Source organism: Microcaecilia unicolor, chromosome 8 (assembly GCF_901765095.1).
Source record: "Microcaecilia unicolor chromosome 8, aMicUni1.1, whole genome shotgun sequence".
Taxonomy (NCBI): Eukaryota; Metazoa; Chordata; class Amphibia; order Gymnophiona; family Siphonopidae; genus Microcaecilia; species Microcaecilia unicolor.
This window is the reverse complement of record NC_044038.1, coordinates 178870634-178890101: the sequence shown is the minus strand read 5'-3', so window position 1 is coordinate 178890101 and position 19468 is coordinate 178870634. Positions and strand designations below refer to the sequence as shown.

Below are 19468 nucleotides of genomic sequence, written 5' to 3'. Positions count from 1 at the left end.
TGCATCCTGCATGTCTGACCAGTCAATAAGCTGGGATTCATACAGTTCTGTGGGATCAGAGGTTGCAGGGAGGACCATCTGACTCTAGTCTACTTACAGTTACTGCTGATGAAGAAATATATTTGCAGCCAGAGGGTTAACAGTGGATAGAAGGGTGACAAAAATCATATTACCAGAGATGCCAAGTTACCTGATTTCAGGACAGTCCTGGATTTCTAACCACTCCATCCTGCTGCATTATGGGACTTGCAGCACTGATTTCAATTGGCAGGATCAGTCACTACAAATCCCACACTGCTTTGGGATGTAAGTTCAAAACCAGGACTGGTCCAAAGGTCTCCAGCCTGGAACTGGGTAGCTTGGCACCTCTGCATTACTGCTGAAGAGTGAGTTCTAGAATAGACCACAGGTGCAGCAAGACTGGAGAAGTTGTTTTTCTTCTTTATGCTGGCGTAATGATCTCAAGTATAGTGAATATTCCTGGAGCATCTGGGGTGGAGATGGAGCTCAGATGGTCACCTTCTTTTGTGCAAATTGTCCAAAGTCTGACTTAGATGTCATATCGAAAATACCTCTCCACATTCTTATGCTCTTATCTCATGCTGAACCCAGTGGCGTTCCTAGGGGGACTGACACCAGGGGCAGATCGCCGATGCGCCCCGCCCTCCGGATGCAGCGCGGACCCTCCCCGGATGCAGTGCGGACCCCCCCCAGCGAAGGGACACCCCCCCGTGAAAGAACCCCCCCCCCCCCGGGTGCACGCCGCTGGGGGGGTGCCGCGCGCGCATGTCCTTCGTTCGTTCCATGCTCCCTCTGCCCCAGAACAGGAAGTAACCTGTTCCGGGGCAGAGGGAGCATGGAACGAACGAAGGATAGGCGCACGCGGCACCCCCCCCCCAGCGGCGTGCACCCGGGGCGGACCGCCCCCAACGCCCCCCCCCCCTTGGTACGCCACTGGCTGAACCTGGGCTGCATTACTCCTGTCATTTGTCTGGCTTCTTAAGCTTGGGTCTTTATGTGTACTTGTTATGATGTGTCCCTGCCCAGCTCTGTGTTATTATTGGTACCTGGAAAGATCTGGAGGGCAGGAAAGGCTTCTGTTTGGTCTCTAGTGAACCCTCCTATTTACAGTTTCAGCTGCTGCTGTTAAAAGAAAATACTCATAATAAGCAATTCCTCCTATAGTCCTCTGTCTGCACATGCTTCCCTGGTTTATGGTGAGCTATATGATCAAAATGTCACTCAAGGGGCCACCTTGATGGCTCGATAGCAATGTTGTATGTTCCCAAGAAGAAGATCTGTTTTTAGTCCCTGATCTCAGCTTGTGCTCCTTGGGCTGCCAGGGCTGGAGTGGAGATTTTGTGGAGGTAGCATTCAGCAGCCCATGAGTGTAGTCATTGCACAACAGTGACTCTTAGGGGCCAGTTTCAGGATGTACACAGGTTGGGTTGTGGAGGGAGCTGTAGTCACAGAGGTGGCTGGGCTAGATAAAAGGGGAAAGTTTAGTCCTCCAATTTCCCCTTCCCAACTATTTCCAATTGAGCTGCACACCAAAATGAGTAGGAGGAAGCTGATAAACCCTCCCCCACCCCAAACCTCTTCGTCAATGGCTTTGCATTAGGGATGACAGAAGGGCAGGCCAGGAACCTCTGAAGAATTGGTATAGTATGTTCTGTTGTTGCTGTGATGAAAGAAATGAGAAACTACGGCAGTATTGGAACTGTGGCTGTCAGTGTTTTGCTGGGCTTGGACAGATTGTGTGCTCATATGAATCAACTCCCCATCCCTCCCACATTAAGATTTAATGATGAGATAGTGAGTTAATTTTGTGCTCCACAGTTCTCTGCTCCTGGGCATCTGCTGGTTGTGCATCTGCCTCCCTTCTGCTAAACAACCCCCACATTAAGATCCCCTTGACTACCATTCTGGGGGATGCTTCATCTCTTAATGTTGTCCATCAACCTCGCCACCCATTGTTGATTAAAAGGGCTTTTGCCTGCACTCTCCTTAATGACAAAATAGGCATGAAGGTAGAAAAAGTCACGGAACACATATTTCAGTAGGTTCTTGGCAATCCCTGGAAAATGGGGGCAAATGGACTTGGCAAAGGAAGGAACCACCTTCTACGTTTTCAGAAAGCCCAGTCCAAAGAGCTGTGACGTCATGATACTATGAAACTCTGCCAGGCACCATAACTTACATAGTACGTTTGTATCTATATTTATGGCAGTGCATTTATTGGCAGACGTTATGAAGAGCTTGTAATCCAGGCAAGTCACAGAGGGCTGTTACAAGTATAAGCTGTAATAAATATAAATACAACAAAACAGAGAAAAGAAAATAAGAAGGTACCTTTTTTAGTGGACTAACAATACATCTTTTGATTAGCCTTCGAAGGTAATCCTTCTTCAGATCAAAATCTGATCTGAGAAGAAGGGCTACTTTGTTGTATTTATTACCTTTAAAAGTGGACTAAAGGGCTACCACACCACTTTACTCAACTATAAGCTGAAAAGGTGTTTTGTTTTAACTGAAACAGCATTTTCTTTTTCAATACATTTTAAAGAAGGCTCAGAAGACAAACATTCTGAGTGCTTAATGCATGGAGGTCCCTAGGGTTTCTAAGGATCATTACCGTGTCCATGTAATTTGTTTTTTAAGCAAATTACTCTGCCTGAAAACAGTCCCACCTCCTGGCCTTCTCTTCTAATCAGCACTTTCCATACATCTGCTGGCTGTGTTTTATCCCCACACATTTGCATTTATGAAATTCCATCTGCTAGAGACGGAGGTGTGAAGACCTCACTCAGTTCTGTTTAGAGGAACATAAGATATGGGTAGTATTATCCTTTTGTATTCAAATCTTAGTTCAAGAAAGCAGCAAAAGAAAAAAGAAGACAGGGCTGAATCAATCTAAATCTCACAGAAGGTTGCAAGCACGTAAGCACAACACAACATTTATGCAAAAACTTCATTGGCTACCGGTACAACACAGGGCTAAATTTAAAAATCTCTGTCTGATCTTCAAGGCCCTTAAAGGAAATGAAGAATAAGATGATCCTCTACCCATCTCCAAGGACACTAAGGTCCTCCCAAGGAGTATCCCTAACTACACCCTCTCCAAAAGACATTACACAATGTGATACCCACAAGCAAGCCTTCTCTGCAGTAGCCCCTACATTCTGGAATTCACTCCCTGAAAGACTACACTTAATACAAGACTATCTCTACTTCAGGAAGCAGGTGAAAGCTTGGCTCTTCAACCAAGCCTTTAATGAAAGAAGTAACTAACTTGTTAGTCTCACTCACACACACAAGGAGTGACACAGGCTGCACATACTGCAGCAGGACATGTTTATCCACTCCTACCCTAGCTGAGATAATATTTAACCATCTCTCTGACCTCACCTGCACCTTTCTTTAAATTAGTCACCTTTTACTCTCTTACCTATCTATATTCCATCTTTGCTTATACCCTACACTGTCAATTAAAATGTTCTATTACATATTGTGTTGACATTGTAAGTAGTATACCATGCCATATTTTGTATTGTTACTTTAATATTTTTACTGCTGTAATTGCATATTGCTCATGTTTGATCTATTCTTACTGTACACTGCCTTGAGTGAATTCCTTCAAAAGGTGGTAAATAAATCCTAATAAATAAATAAATAAATAAATAAAATGTTCCCAATCAGGTTTTCAAGCAGTTCTATCAGTAAACTTCAAGCCCTCATCTTTCCATTGTTAGTGCCCACACTTCAGGCACTGATAGGACTTCTTAAGATGTGAAATATGAATTCAGTTCACAAAACATAACTACAGGCACTAAGACCAGTGCATTGACCAAGGTAAGCCTGCCAAGGGCCTTTTTCCAAAAGGACTTTCTCCTGTCCTCTGTCTATGGAAAATAATTACCAAATTATCACCTCTGAAGAGGTCCTGAAAAAGGGCAACACCAATTGGGAAGCAAAGCCAATAAAGGGCAGGCTTATGGTCCGCGCCCTGAAAATGGCAAGGACAAATCAAAGTCAGGTGTATATATATATATAAAGTATCACATACAACAAGGTTATCTTGTTGGGCAGACTGGATGGAAGATACAGGTCTTTGATCTGCCATCATCTACTATGTCCAAGGAATCAGGCTATCATGCCACCCATTAGACTCACCTCTGTAATCAGTGCCATGCTGACTCAGATTGTTTGCCCTCATCCTAAGCCCCTCAGACTTCAAAATAGTTAACTATTGACAAGTTCTCAGCCTCCTTATCCAAAAGTGAAAAGTTGACAACTGCCAACTTTTAGATTTCTTGGAGGAAACTCATATTCTCTCTACATCTGGGATCAGGGCAGAGTCCATCCGATTAGCCTTTTTGACACTTTGTCTTCATGTAGTTCAGACTGGTGACTCCCATCTTGTCTGATCAGGGTCTCATTGATGCATTCAACAGTGTTATCCCCTGCTCCCTTTATAGCACTTTAAAGAAACGGGGTAACTCTCAAGTGGTTTGTGCCATTTTCACTAGTAGATCATAATCCATCTCATAGACCATGAAAAGCCCTCTTCCCCAACCTCCTAAGGAGCCATAGTTGTAGAGTACCCAAGAGTTTGATCTGCAGCATCATTAAATCCTTTAACACAGCATGGCATCTATCAGCAGATGACATTGAACTGTATGTAAAAATAAAGTATGACTCAGCTGCAGCCATTTCCAGTCTAAACTAGTAATGTTGCCTTTTAGATTTAGCTCAGTGGCTCATCATTCACAAACATTCATTTCCTATCATCTGCCTTGATACTATTAGACAGAAGATCTTCAGTGTAATCAGGTCCTTCTCTTTGGAACTCCCTTCCTATATCCCTTAGGGTCAAAAGACATAGGATGTGTTTTGCATGTAATTACTAACACAGAAATATGTGCTCCCTTCTCCTTTCCTACCTCTCATGTCTCCTCAAGAAGTGGACGACATTGTTGGTTTGGCCTGCTTCTTTGCTTTGCATTCTCTTTCCTATTTAATATTGTATTAACTTTCAGGACTCACAGAAACAGATCAGTGAAGGCACCGGAGACCGGCACTGAAGAAGACTTCGGCTGGCGGGGGTTAGGAACCCCTGCCAGCAAAGGTACCAGGCAGTGGCGGCAGCAGCAGAAGGGGGGGGGAATCGAAAGTGGCGGGGGAGGGTTGGCGACGGGGGGGGGGGGGAGTCAAAGTAGAGGGGGCCAGGGCTAAATCTGTGGGGGCCCATGCCCCCATGGCCCCACCTAGCTATGCCCCTGCTCCCTAGTAACTGTACTAGAGTTCCCTCCTAAGGATTACATTAGTTACAAAATAACATACCATGTCTCCAGCTATTCTTCATCTTATTCATCTGTCTTCAGTTATTCTTTCTAATATGGGCAACACTCTCCTAGGAATTACAGTGCCCAGTCTCTGTTATTTACTTCTTTTAATACATACCAGGAATTGTGTATTCTGTTCAGGGCACATGCTAAGGGCCCAAATGTTAAAAGGAGGCTTCTCAAATGTGCAATTCAGTGGCTCTCAGTGCAGATTTAGCCTTGGTAAGTCAGCTCCTGGCAGAAAGAATGAGGTAGAGGCAATCAGAGCCACCGCTGCCCACAGAGGTCTGTCAATTCAACCCACCCTCTGTGAATTACCCTCCAGTTAGATGAATCAGCCAGCAACAACTTCTTCCCTGTTCCTTCCTCCTTTGCGGGTTTTCTTCTGCGTCGGAACCAAATGTTTATATTGCTTTGGGAAGCATGGGAAGCACAGTGCATCAATGGCCCATCAATGCTTAATCCAGGCCTGACTCTGTTCTTATATTCATCAGGTCTCATAACATTTCTTGGGGGGGGGGGGGGTTATATTGTTCAAATCTCAGTTAAACCCTTTTTTCTTTTAATGCTGTATATCATGCTAATTTTGTTCTTGCTCTGAACATCGATTTGCTTGGATGGGTTATACATATATTTAAACATATATTTACATATTCTCTTTTTCAAGTTTTTTTTTTTTTTACATTTCTTTTGTAATCTGCTGTATGCTGTACCCTAAGAAAAGGTAGCATAACAAATGAATGCAAGTAAAGAGAAAAAAGTATCCCTTTTTCAGTCATGCTGGCAGACAAATGGAGCAAGAGTTGCAACAGAGATTCTCTCTTCCCAGCTTTCTTTTGAACCCATTTGTCTCTTTGAATTAATTAATCTTTTTGGCCTGCAGATCTGAGATTTAGCCCTGTGGATAAACCTGACACTTCTTCCTCAGGGCCACACAGCCATGTGTTGTTCAGGACATCTCATAAATATGCATGATATGTTTGCATACAATTAAGTATATGTAAATATATCTCATGCATATTCATGAAGGATGTCGTGAGTTTACAACCCTTGGGCAGAAACATGTTTGGTGAGCAGTTGCACTATGCAGCTTTGACCACTGGAGGGCGAGTGCTGGGGAGGAAGCTTGGGTTACACTGAACTGTTGGTGTCAACACTCTGCCTGCTTGAAAACAAAGTCTGGTACAGATAATGAAGGGCAGCCGGAAGGGTCAGCCCTTGGAATTACAGCTCCTCAGCACCTCATGAATCATCTAGGCAGTAACTGGAGCAGCAGCAGCAACTGCCTCCAATGCACCTTGGTCCTGCTACAGAACAGTACAAGGGAGTGTAGCAGCACTTCTCAAACCTATCCTGGGGACTCCTTGCTCACTAGGATTTTCAGACTATCCTTGAGACAGATCTACCTGCACTATCTCTGCTGTGTGCAGATTTAACTCATGCATATTTCCCCCCCGGAACAGTATAGGAAAGAGAAATGGCCTAGTGATTAGAGCAGTGATATTCACTTCCAGTCCCTGAAGGTTGCAAACAGGTCAGATTTTCAGACTATAGAATATGCATGAGACATTTTTGCATGTGAATCTCTCTTGCATATCAATTAGGGGTATCCTGAAAACCTGACCTGTTTGTGTTCCTTGAGGCCCATCAATGAATACCACTGAATTGGAGCAATGGACCAAGAGTCAAGGAAGTTGGGCTGTAAATCTAACATACAGGTCGGGTTTTCAGGATACCCCTAATTAATATACACTCATTGACCTGCAGTAGCCACTTTTTATGGAGTGGAGGAGTAGCTAATGGGTAGAGCAATAGGCTTGAGAATCAGGAAAACCAGGGTTCAAATCCCCCTGTGGCTCCTTGTGTTCTTGGCCAAGTCACTGAACCCTCCATTTAGACTGTACGCTCCCTGGGGGCAGAGACATAGTGGGATGTAACTCAGCTTGAGTTACAACTGAAAAAAGGCATGCACCATATCCAAAATCCCTTCCCTCCCATTCCGGGGGGGCGGAGCGTACTGGACACTCATGCACAAAAATTTCACAGAAAACGCAGCTTTTGGTTGCACGTTTAAACATAGGAAATTAAGGCACATGTTGTCATCTGTTCTTCTATGCCCAAATTTGAGTCCTACAAATTTTTTTTTTTTTGCAAGGTTCATATTTAAGCACAGAAAAACAGGCACCAATCTGTATTGCTTCCACTTTCAGTTCTGTTCGGACACTCACTCATGTCTGCTACCTCTCATCTGCCTTTGAAACTTGCGGGGGCTTCCTTCTAGTTGCAAAACAAGATGAAACCAGCAGTTAAATCTAAAAAAAAAAAAATGGCATGAAATCCTCTTCACAAACACATGTACATAGCCCCAGATCTGGTGGAAAAAATTCTATGGTGACTGTGTGTCAAAAGTCCCTGTTTACCTCTCTGCATGTCGCAGAATACTCAATGGCCTTATTAGCATTAATTTTAATGTGCAGCCACATATCCCTCTCTGCATTACTCAGCGCTTAGGCCCATCTGTCCTTTGATTGTAAACACCTTGGGCCAGGGAGTCATCCCTGCTGCCCTACACTGCATACATCAGCAATGCTATAACAATGAAATGCATCCATCCCTCATGATCAATGCTTAGCACACGGTTGAACTGTTTTGTGATGTAGACCAGGGGTTCTCACCAGAGGCATAACTAGGTGAGTCACCAGGGGTGTGGCCACTCCCCCAAACGGACTTCCAACGGTGCCGGCGTCTATTTTTTACTCAATCTATCGCATTTAAAATACGCAGCGGTGCCATCGGCAGTCCGCTTTCCGCTCCCCCCTCTGCCCTCAACCTGGCTATGGTACTGGTTCTCACCCCATTCCTCAGGACACACCCAGCCAGTCAGGTTTCAGGGTATCCACAGTCGATATGCATGAGATACATTTGTATGCAAATATATCTCATGCATATTCATTATGGATAATCTGAAAACTTGTCTGGCTGGGTGTGTCCCAAGGAGTGGGTTTAGAATTCCTGATGTAGACCAATATCTGTCGGCAGGAAGGCTGATGAATTTGCTGTACTTGGGAGGTAAGTATATATTTATCTAGGCATTTCTCTCACACCCTGGGATGAAACATGTTCAACCCATTGTTAAGCACTTGCTCAGCCTTTTCATCTCCCTCTGTTGATGCTTGACTGAAAGTATCTCCTCTCCACAGCATACCTTACCTGTATAGGTGTGCACCTTTAACAGGGATTAATCACCAAAGGCAGCTCCAACACGTAGAACGCCATTCCATAAAATATGCATGGTCTGACTCTAAAAAATATATTAGAGTCGCAGTCATTCAGTTAGACATGGAAACACTCATTAGCTCCTCCTGCTCCCCTGCTGTGTGCAAACGACTCCGAGTAGATTTCTTACAAATTTGGTGCAAAATCTTCCCTCTATAGAAATTAAAAGGAAAACAATTATGATTTTTCTTGATTAACTTCTCTCATTTGCAACTGAAGCTGGTTACATCAGAATCAGGGCCTGGATGTTTTACCTAGTCATTTTGGTTGCTATTTTATTGTGTTTATGTTTCATTTTATCTCATTTACTGAATGTTGTAGTTTTTATAAACTTGTTGATTTTTATTTGTGTCTTAGACATTTATCCATTGCTCTTTCTGTACCTCCCCCATCTTAGAATAAAGAATCTTCTCCTGTGAAAGTGGGGGATCCATTTATCTTTTAACAAAGTACTTCTCAGTTCTAAGGTCCTTGCCACTTTTTTTTTTTGGGAGGGGAGGGGGTTGACCCATCAGGTTCTTCCTGCTTCTTTGGGCTTCCATCTCAGTCAGAAAGAGGGCCCAGTATCATATTGTTTGGGAATTGTTCTCCTATGTTATAAACCCTTTCAGAGGCAAGTGTCCCTAAGAATACTCCCTCACTCAGGTTGCAGGTTAGCCATATTACAGCAGGTGGCACTAAACCTGCAATGTCAAACCAGGAGGTAGCTAAATGCCCTGGAGAGAGAGAGAGAGAGGCTCCAAGTTATGAGGTCTCTAGGAGAGAGAGAGAGGGAGGCTCCAAGTTATGAGGTCTCTAGGAGAGAGAGAGAGATCCCAAGAACAGAGATCTCCTGGAGGGAGGTTCCAAGGGAAGGAACCCTCCCCCTAAAGCAGTACCTGTGGGGGTGAGTCCCAGGGAAGTGGAAAGTGGTTCTAGCTCAGAGGTTAACACCCTGTAGAAGCCCAGGGAGTGCATGGAAGAGGAACTGAAGACTGCAAAAGGTAAAAGAGCACCTCCTCTCCTCCTTCCTGTACACATTCATTGATTTGATTTGCTTACTTTATTTTTTGTCTATTAGATTGTAAGCTCTTTGAGCAGGGACTGTCTTTCCTGTATGTTTGTGCAGCGCTGCGTACGCCTTGTAGCGCTATAGAAATGCTAAATAGTAGTAGTAGTACTTTATTTGCTGTGAAGACCCAGGTTCTGAGTGTCCTAGTTGGAGCCTGGCCTGGGTTTATAAGTAGCTGGAATTATATTGAAGAAGCTTGACATGTTAAGAGAAGGGAGTAGTGATGATTGTTGCCAATGAGAAGAACAGATTGTCTTGCTTTAATTATTTTCCACCAATAAAAGTTTCCTCTTGACTTTATACTGAACTCTGCCTGTGAGGTTTCCATATCTGTCCGTCGATCACGATATCACATCCTTCAACGGACCAAGTCTGAACACTGCAGTTACAGTCTTTGGGCCAGGGACCAGGAATCATGTCCCTGGGTTTCTTCCAGAACCTTCTAATTATGGGCCCTAACAGAAGCCATTGAGTGTCACCCTAGTGCCCCACCAGGGGCAGTGAATCTTCCAACCCCAGGGCGCACAAGACAACTTGGAGACTAAACTGGGGACTTTCCATGTGAGAGTGTGCAGTGCTTTCACTGAGCCACCAGACAGCTCTACAACAAATCTATCATATCAACCACACTCTGGGATTTAATGTTTAGAAATAGACCTCATGCATATTCAATGAGGCTACTCTCAAAACCACATGATAGTGGTGGGGGCTTGATGGAAATGGGTCAGCAGCTACTGCATTAAGGGAAAGGGGAAGGGGATAGGACTTGATTTACTGCCTTTCTGTGGTTACAATCAAAGCGGTTTACATATTATATACATGTGCTTATTTTGTTCCTGGGGCAACAGAGGGTTAAGTGACTTGCTCAGAGTCACAAGGAGCTGTAGTTGGAAGTTAACCTGGTTCCCCAGTTCTGAAGCCACAATACTAACCATTAGGCTACTCCTCTACTCAACCAAATAGGGATTGCCCTTTTGTTTTGCTCTTTCCAATTGTTCTAGGTCACAGTAGAAGTAGAGGGGGTGGGGGGGGGGGACAAAATGTGTGACGTGATTTCTCCTGTGTTTGTCTCTGGGGAATATACTGACCTGGGCAGCGGTTTCCACTGCTTGGCTTATCCTTTGAGTGTAAGGGCCAGAGAGATTCAGAATGAGCAGCAGAACACCAAGCAGCTGACAGTCTCTGAAGCAATTAATTTCAGCTTCTTAATCTTTTGTTATTTGGGGGGAATCATGAGCAGTGGGAGTAGAAGAAATGTGTGTGAAGCTTTTTACCTCCCAATTTTGTACTGGGTGTATTGCTGTGGGACGGCTGCCAGGAATCCCCCACTCAGGCTCTGTCATCCGAGCTCCAAAAGATCTCCTACTAAGACAGGCTTTGGGCTTCCTGGATCACATGTAAGCTGACATAGCAACTCTAGAAGAAGAAATACACTTATTAGAGAGTCCATCTGTTTTAGAAAGTCCCCCCCAAAAAAACAGAAGGCAGATGATCATCAAGATCCAATGTGGTGCAAAGGGCAGATCACATACACGAAGAAAGTCCATTATTTATTCACCACAGCATGCAGTTAAAAAAAAAAATGTTAAGTCCGACATGACCGTGTTTCGTCCATGCAAGGACTGCATCAAGAATATAAAAGGACCGAGTGGTGTATTCAGGTTGCTCCACCTACTTAGTAAAGCAGCTCTCTCTGAAATAGAAGCAGACAATGGCAACTCGTTGCTTATATCACCAACCACAGTATTACATTTGGACTTTGAGAAAAAGGGCTGGGGAACTAGTTAACAGCAGCCAGACTAGTCACTGAGAGACTGGGAGATGGTTCTATGTTGTACATACAAATGCTGGATGCTAACTCCTTTATTTCTACCCCCTCTTTCTCCTCCTCTATCACATCCCCTGGATTCAGACAACCAGTACATAAATATTACCATACTGGGACAGACCAAAGGTCCATCAAGCCCACTATCCCGTTTCCAACAGTGACAAATCCAGGCCACAAGTACCCGGCAAGATCCCAAAACAGTGCAATACATTTTATGCTGCTTATCCTAGAAATAAGCAGTGGATTTTCCCCAAGTATATTTTAATAATGGTCTATGGACTTTTCCTTTAGGAAGCCATCCAAACCTTTTAAACCCCACTAAGCTAACTGCTTTTACTACATTCTCTGGCAACAAACTCCAGAGGATCATTTGGAGTCAGAGAATCATGACAATCTTATTGAAAGAAAAAATAAACCCCCAAACAAAGCATGAGCATATGTGAAGAACAGCTGTAGATAAACAGGAAAAAGAATTTCGATACAACTGATGCCTTTTCATATGTGCTATACACAACTGAACTATTATTCCTCCCTGTCCTAAACTCAACCACTGCACGAGGTTTAATGAACGAGTCCAGTTCATACACAGAAGGCAGACAATAGACCCTCTGCAGGTCAAAGGCCACTAACCCAGTACCATCTGTGAACATGGGTGATCGCAGGCCTTCTTGGTCAGCTGTATCCCAGAAAAAAGCTGACCCTGCAATCAACATGGATATGAGAGAGAGAGAGCGAAAGAGGGACAAAGATGTTTTTTTTAAATATTGTATAGGTCAATAATTAGCAGGACAGAGCAAAGTCAAATGGCAGACCATACTCTGTTTTTGGTGCCCTAAGCCAGGATGAGGGATAATAAATCACATAATTGCACTTGGGTATCTGAGCCAACTGGGTAAAAGGTCATAACCAGTTTCAGGGCAGAAATAAGACTAACTCATGTCCTCTGGTTTTCAGCCCATTAGTCTGTCCATCATCTTAAAACAGTGCCTTTGAGGTAGAGAGGATTTTATCTGCTGCACTGCTTCAAGGGTGGGGAGCAATAGAAGTTTCCAAGGTCGGTGGGTACAGTCAGCGGTTGGTACAGATCCCCAGCAGCCCTTAGGCATGTGTAGACTCACTTGCTTCCCATCCCATTCCCCCACCGTGAGATGGTGAAGCATCACAGCTGATGCTGCAAAAAAATGGTTAAACATGTAGAGTAGCTACCTCATGGGGTGGGACGGGGGGGGGGGGATACTTCCCATAGGCATTTGCCTATTACACCTATTGATAATGCTGCCCCTGGGTACAATAAGATCAGCAGCTTCTGAAGTGGAACAGCCTAATTCTAGCTAGTGACTATAAGGAGAGTTACCCAGTGTCACAGAGAAAAATAATTAAAAATAAAAGGCAAAGCTGGGATTAGAACTCAGGCACTAATGAGATAAAACACTGCATCCAATGTCACACAAAAGATGGCTCCCTTTGATTTTCACAAGAGGGTAGACCTTGCAAACGAATTTAAATACACATTTTCTAAGGGGGGGGGGAACACTAGAAACCAAAATTAATAGACCCATCTCTTCGACAAGACATACCACAAAGACCAAAACATGTGAAATCCCCACATATATCTAATAATGTTAAGAATGCCTTACATTATATCATTATCATGTTTTCCATTACCATGCAACCCAAAATACTTCTGTAACGCTAAATGTCAATTCTCCTTTCATTTCCACTATCCATGATACATTGTAAGCCACATTGAGCCTGCAAAGAGGTGGGATAATGTGGGATACAAATGCAATAAATAAAATAAATAACATTTCTACATTTCCTTTCATGCATGCTCAGATTATAGGAGACAGCGTGGACCATGCAGTGTGGGCTCTATTCTGCCCGACACCACATAACACTGTTTTTGTAGGTGCTGTGATGGAACTTGATTTTTGGATTCATTTGTCTTGAGAAAAGGAGAAGTACATTTTCCCCTCCTCTGGAAACATGCAAAGCATTCACTCGGTGTTCTTCTAGTTTGATTAATCCATTACTGGGCACTGAGATCATTAACAAAGCAGCACAAGCGCTGAGGTGGAAAAAATGAGATGTGGTTGGCAACGACTGCACACAGAAGATGGTGAACATTTTCAGCAAGACACAACATTGTCAATATGACAAATCCAGTACAGGGTGGTATCTGGTTCCCCTCTGTACACAGCCTTTATTTGCAGTAACTTAATGCTCCAGCAAATAAAATACAGGTCATGTGGAATGGTAACAAGTGTCTGAACATAATGAAATGGAGTCTAAGGCTGGTGAAACAGTATGAAAATTACAGTGTTACAAAAATCATTTGTGGTGGTGGAAAGAGATGTTTCAGGTGATCTCATTCATCTGCGGCTTTGGTTGGCGACATGTGAGCTTTGAGCCAGGTGCTTTAGCTGGGACACAGTATTTCGGGATATGCAGGGTTCCCCCTCCCCCTTCATCATGTGCTGAATTCACTGCAGCTCTCTTTCCCCCAATCAGCAGATACTTTGCATTCTGTGCCAGCAGATTAAACCAAAAGCACTGACCTAGTAGAGGACAAGTCCTCTTTCGTTTTCTTTCCCCAACAGTGTGCTAGAGTCAGATAATAGCATCCAAGACCCCCAGAGGGTTGCAGAGCTGAGGTCCTTTTCTGTTTTCCTACTGCAAAGGGCAGGAGGCCGAGGAAGATTTGAGGCCGGCCATGTGGTTTCACAACACCGAATTCATAAATATTTAAACACACAGGAACAGTGGACTCATAACTGCAGTCTGTTCTCTTCTTGCGATGACCACTTCCCTTATTAGCAGTGGCAGTGTCACACAAACAACTATAACAAACCCAAGCAAGAGAGAGAGACACCAGATCAAAAACGGAACTGGGTTTTGAGAATTAGACATTATCTTCTTTTAATTAAAAGTACGGTTATTTAACTAACTCTTCAAAATAGTCAAATTATTATTTTTGATGCTGCTGTAGTGTAGAAGCTGCAAAGAGCATGCACAGTGTAGACTCTGTTCTAAGAAACTGACAAACAGAACTAAATCTTGATGAGAGACAGCCAACCCTCCCCCCCACACACCACAACATTGATAGATATTCAGCCAGGAACATGGCTCCTGCCCTATTAAACCCTGCTGAACTGGCCATCTGTCAATATTTGACTGCAGTTAAGCAGTTAGTGATGTCCAGTTAGTGATGGGGCAGCCTGGGGGCAGAGCCAAACCTTAACTGGTTACCAACCAATTAACTGGTTAAGTGGATCAAGTTCAGACAGCAAAATGGCTGTCCTTTTCCATCAAGCCAACTGGGCACTGGTCTGAAAATCAACTGGTGACTGCACCTACCTGAATATGCAATGCCAGAGGCCAGATCACCACAAGCTGATTATGTAACCCTGCATTTCTGTCAAGTGATTTCTATCAAAACAATTTGCAAGCATTCATCCAGTTGAAATGTCCTTCCAGTAAACTCTTAACTACTAATTTTATAGCCAACTGGGAGGTAAAATAACGCCCAACAGATGCAAACAATGTGAGCAAACAAAGGATCATAAATCACAAGTAATAATTGATTTCCATCTACAGCTTCAATACTTGTCCTTTATTTGCATACTTTTGAGATAGAAGTGGGTGATTTACATTTGATAAACAATGGTGAAAACTTACCATACTTGGTTCTCTTTTCCTGTTTGGAAAATGAATATAAACGCATCAGAACCCATAAAGACAGACTGGCACAACCATATATTAAATTTAAAAAGTATGATAATCACAAAAGATGAAAGGGTAGAAGAGAAGTGTTCCAGGATAACAGTCTAAAAACTCTTCATTCTCCAACAGTGTGCCAAATACGTGTACAGTCTTAACCCTACACAGGCCATGTTTTGGCATAATGCTTTCCTCAGGGGTCTGCCAATAACGTATAAGGGGAACAGGCTACAGAAGAATAAAGCTCCAAAAACAAGAAAATCAAACGCCAATGCACCGAGCGACAGGCAAAGTATTACCTGACAAGATGCCAAGTATTGAAATCAAACACTAGAGTGCACCAAAACTAAGGGGTCCTTTTGCTAAGCTGTGGTAAAAAGGGCCCTGCGGTAGCAGTAGGGGCCATTTTTCCTGTGCACCAGGGCCCGGGCCCTTTTTACCGCAGCGGGTAAAAAGCCCCTAAAGAAATGGTCATGCGGTAAGATTACTCTTACCGCATGGCCATACGGTGGGGGAGCACTTGCTGTCACCCATTGAGGTGGTGGTAAGGGCACCCACAGTAACCTGGTGGTAACCAGGCAGCAATTACCGCCATGTTAGCGCCATGATAAAAATTACAAAAATATTTTTAGTTGCGCCAGAAATGGCGTACGCTCACCGGCGGGGATCACCGAAGGCCGCATTGGTCCAGCACATGGCAACCCTTAAGTAAAAGGGCCTCTAACTGTTAAAAAGAAGTTCTTATTGCTCCATAACTGCGTATCATTAATATTGATATACTTCCATTGAAATGTCAATATAAATATATTCAAAATGAATGAACAATAAGTACTAGCTCCAAAAACATGCTGAAAGATATCGAACATGGTCAAACCCTGGCACAACTGCCCACTCAAGGATAATACTAAAAACAAGGACATTATACACACTTGTCTTCAATCAGGAGCTCAGGGTCTATGAAGATGGCATTTGCAACACTACTGCAACCGAACCAAGCATAGGAAAGTTCGGGGGGGGGGGGGGGGTGAAGAGGGGGAACTACAGAGAAAAGTAACTATAACATTATTTTAAATTTAGTAGGACAACTACGCTGCTAATGTATGATAAGATTTTCAGAGCACTGTTCTGAGGACTAGTTTAAAGAAGCAAAGCTCAAGTATCTATCCTGTGTGATCTAGAGCATGTCTTTTAGTAAAAAATTTAAACCGCATAAATAATTCCCTCAAGTGTTTGATCTTCTTTCCCAGCAAATGTCATAAAAGCTTACAAAATCTGACTTTTCGGCTTCAAAGGTTTTTCACTTCAGTTTGTGGAGTTTGGCAAGAGTTGGTCAACATGAGTGAGGATTTGATCTAGAAGGTGAGTCAAATGTCAGGAACAGATCTGGATCAATTCAATGAGCAGAGAGTCAATGCTTCCGTCCCCTTTTCTCCTCCTCCTAACACTGATTAGGTTTTCCCATATATGGATTAGCGTTGATTACAATGATTTGGGTGATCTAAGTGGAGGAGCAGCCTAGTGGTTAGAGCATTACATTTCACCTCTAGGAGTGATGGGTTCAAATCCCACTACTGCTTTTTGTGATAATGGGCAAGCTATTACAAGATTAGTTTGTGAGCCCACATGGAACATGGAATCCAGTGTACTTGAATGTAACTCACCTTGAGCTACTCCTGCAAAAAGGGGTGAGCAAAATAACTGGGCAATACCCAGCTGTGCATGCAAACCCTGGGTTCTATCATGTATCCCCAAAACTTCATGGATCAGAAGCCCAGCTGCTCGCCAACAGTCTGTGTATGCAGGTTCTTTACAAGACAGAGTGTGAAAGAGTAGAAAAACAAAACACAGCCACAATGCACCACCTTCAAGGCCATTTTCCGTCAAAATATTGCAATGACATGTCAAAACAGAAGCTAAAAAAAAAAAACATCCAATCACAGACTGGCTAGTCACTCATTAACTTTCATAAACTGTGACTAAGCTAAAAAGCCGGATGACTGTTCAAGCTGCTGCTTCTGCCGTTTCAGTGCTGTGATTCAAGGTCATTGGTGACGGTGAATCACTGTCCGTGCTGGTGGAGACTTTGCTGGCTGCCAGCTTCCCATTTTTATTCATAAGCGTGATTATGGGCTTTGCTGTATGCTATGTGCACTCCGGCTTCACTGGCTTTGCCTTGACAAAAGAGAAAATTAGTTGAGCAGATTTCTATGCGTTGAGGGAATTGAGTTTGCTCACTAGACTGGATGCAGAATATGACATGTTACATATTCCAATCTGAGGGGCTTTGTTTCATGGATTGTTTGGAGAGGAGTTTGTGTTCTCCAAAGAAATCTGATAAAACAACAAGGCAGATGGTTTGTAAGATCCAATGCAGGTAGTAAAGAAGAGCAGGCTTTATTCACTATTTGAGCTCCCGAGTTCTATACATGCATGTCCGACATCGTCTTGTATTGTATTACGACCAGGGCCGGTCTTAGGCAGAGGCGACCAAGGCGACCGCATAGGGCCCTGCGCCTAAGGGGGCCCCACACGGCGTGCCTAAGGGGGGCCCTGCGCAGCACCTCAACTCTGCCTCGCTCGTGCCTCTGCTCCGACCTCTGCCGCTGCTCGCCTTAGTCGCCTGAGATGATCCCCAATCCTGCGGCTCGGCCACTCTGCTCCCGCCACCACCGGCACGGCATCCACCCCCGGCATGGGCCCGCTACTAATTGTAGTGGACTTGAACTGAATAATTTCTGGGGAGGGGAGGTTTCATGATAGCATTGTGCTTATTATTTCAATCAGTTTTTTTTGTACAAGTTTAGCGTCATTTGTCTTTATTTGAAATTTCGTAAATAAAAAAATGTTCTAAAAATGGAATAATCTTATCAATGGGGTGGAGCTAGGGCAGGGGCGGAGCTAGGGCAGGGGCGGGGCTAGGATGGGGCCCCACCAAATTGGTCTGCATAGGGCCCCGCACTTGCTAAGACCGGCCCTGATTACGACATCTCTATTAGGCTTTTAACTTAACGGTGCAAAGCTGATTACAAAGCAAAAAGAAGTACCCCCAAATGGGTTGATAAACAGTGCATTGTTTGCCCATTTTGATATCTTAATTTATCTATTTAAATTAACATGAATTAAAATCACTGAAATGAAAACAAACACGTTTATTTGAATTTTAATAATTTGTATTTGATCATATGATGATTTGCAAATAATTTCTTTAAGCATTTTGGATCTGAATGGCAATCATGGGCAAGATGTCAGTAGCGGACAAAATGAGAATCCAGACTGTGTGCGAACAAGGTTTCGGAGCAAAGGTGATAGTGGTTGTATATCATCTCGAGAACTGGAAGAACTCATGCTTGTGTATCATCTCAAGAACTCAAGTTTCACATTTTTACTATTGTCAATCTGAACAGAGTAACTGGCAATCAGCAAAAAGTCAATGAACACAGAGTGACACTCATCTGGAACCTGCTGGATCCCGACAAGCACCCGTTTCACTGCCGCTTCTTCAGGGGATCAAACCCAGTGGTCAGAGCAGGAGCGTTATACACAGAGTTATGAAGTGACCATAAGACCAAAGTGAATGGGCTGTGTCAACAATAGCACGTGGCTTACTAAACAGGGGGTTAGTGCACAGATTTCAGAGCTACCACAAGAAGTTCGCGTGCATTCCATTTTTTGCTGTATTAGATGCATGTTAGCACATTGGTGATGGCATGCTAGCTGGTTAGCTCATCTACGCCCATCCTCTGCTCTGACACAAAAAAGGACCCCTTAGACTGTAAGCCCTCCAAGGCCTGGAAAAATACACACTCTGTATATATAGCTATCACTCTGGAGAGTCTTCTGATAAGGTTCTAGTGTTAATCTACAGATATGCTTACTTGACCAAATTAATTAAATCTCCATTGAGTTCCTAAGAGTGACAAATTAATTGTGCATCAGCTCACCTTCTGTTTCAAAGTATAACATCATAATAGGAGGGACATACAAGCACACAGGTTAGTGCTAGGGATGGCAGTATGATATCACAGTCATTGCTTGGAAACAAACCCCAGATAATCTGGACCATGTCTTAAGTCTAAATGCAAGGAAAGCTGTTATGATTCTTCTTCAGATCAAATAAACTGGAGTATCATTCTTGACCTCTTTTTTTTTTTTTTAGTAGGGTCTGAGCATTGAGCTGAGATTGGTCCTTTCTTGGCCTTTGGGCTGAGGTCAAGGATCTGTGCAGCTGTTAACATCCTGTCATCTGAT

The 19468-nt window shown here is 43.5% G+C and overlaps 1 long non-coding RNA gene across 1 annotated transcript; it reads right to left on the bottom strand.

The window, feature by feature from the left end:
- Positions 1 to 7572: 7572 nt before the first annotated feature.
- Positions 7573 to 14332, bottom strand: LOC115476218. The gene is made up of 4 exons (XR_003943142.1): positions 14059 to 14332; positions 10947 to 11088; positions 8556 to 8774; positions 7573 to 7657 (listed from the first exon to the last, which is right to left on the bottom strand). It is a non-coding gene; the product is annotated as an uncharacterized LOC115476218 (long non-coding RNA).
- Between the last annotated feature and the right edge of the window lie 5136 nt (positions 14333 to 19468).